The sequence below is a fragment of the Pelobates fuscus genome, chromosome 6 (genome assembly GCF_036172605.1).
Source record: "Pelobates fuscus isolate aPelFus1 chromosome 6, aPelFus1.pri, whole genome shotgun sequence".
NCBI classification, from domain to species: domain Eukaryota; kingdom Metazoa; phylum Chordata; class Amphibia; order Anura; family Pelobatidae; genus Pelobates; species Pelobates fuscus.
The window spans coordinates 288,785,433-288,786,857 of NC_086322.1; positions in this window are offsets into that span (position 1 = coordinate 288,785,433).

Consider the following 1,425-nt stretch of genomic DNA (forward strand, 5'->3'; position numbering starts at 1 on the left):
TACCCTGGCCCGTTCTCCGTTAATGCAGCAAACCCTTTGTCAACGGTTTGCCTTCTAACTAGGTCCCTGCCGGGCTTCTACAGTCCTCCATAGCCTGTGACGAAATCTCTGCAGAAGCCAGACATCGACCTGCCATCCATTCATTGGCTGAGAGCGTCAGATGACCGCAATTCTGTAGAGGTTTGCACAGAATTGACATTAGCCAGCCCACAACTCTTGTTCCAGCCAGCCCCAAGGGTTAAACTCAATATTTGCAGTATTCCATGTAAATTGCTGCACATAAAGACTATATGCACCATGAACACTTCAAATCTTTGAAGTGGTCATGGTGCTTGGAGTAACCCTTTAATATAGTTTCTGTTAACTTTTGTCAATAGGTCATATTTTTTATTTAATTTTTTTTTACTGTGTAAGCATAGGTTACCTCCTACCTAGTATTCCAAAACCCCAATGTGATCACAGTTTAGCATTTTAGCCTGAATTTTGCAATCATTTTTTCTTTTAATTATTATTATTGCTATTTATATAGCACCAACAGATTCCGTAGCGCCTTAATTTTTTGGTAAAAAAAAGGCCATCAACTATCTATTCATTACTAACGTAAAGTCCAGGCTAGTAAAGATACAGCCGTGTAGGAGCCTATAGTGACTCCTCCTACTGCGCATCTTGTTCTGTAAAAGTATTTTAAAATATACCGAGGGGTCTTTTTTACAAAAATGTGACCAAGTTCATAGCGAACTCGGGGCAAATACAGGCAAACATAGCTAGGCAGGGGAAAGTTTTTAATCTACTTTGTATCTGCATGTCTGTCGGGAATTGCTAATTTTTGTCCAAAATTGCCAAATTAGAGGAATTCTCCATTCCCACAATTTTTGTCTAAATTGGCTTTTTTTTTTTTCTAAAATTTGCAAATCCTTGGTCATTTCCTGTGTTTTTTACTTAACCCCAATATGGTCTACTACCGGTAGCTCCCAAACAGATGTAGAACTGCAACACACATAACGCTTGGACAGCTGGAAGGGACTGCCATTTGGCCAACTTTATATAGTTGGCTATTTGTGGCCAACCTGTGGCACTTCAGTTGTTTTTGGACTTTCTTTCCCAGAATGCTAAGCCAGCTTGATGTTTATCTGTCAGTGTAGCAGAAGGCGCTGAAGATGTGGCAAGAAGGGATGATGTAAGGGGAAACAAGGGGAGGAGGGGGGCTGCAGGTAAAATGGGAGAAAAGGACACAGCATTAATAAAAATATAAAGCAACAACAAGTGAAAGCATGGAGGGGGGTTGTGGCAATGAGATGGGAGTGGGCTATCAGGGCAAGATAACTTGGGCAGGAGCAAGGGAGAGGGGCAACAGGAGGGGAGGAGGAGCAATGGGGGAGGGAGGGGAGTTAGATGGAGGGATAGAACAAGGAGGAGAGGAAGAGG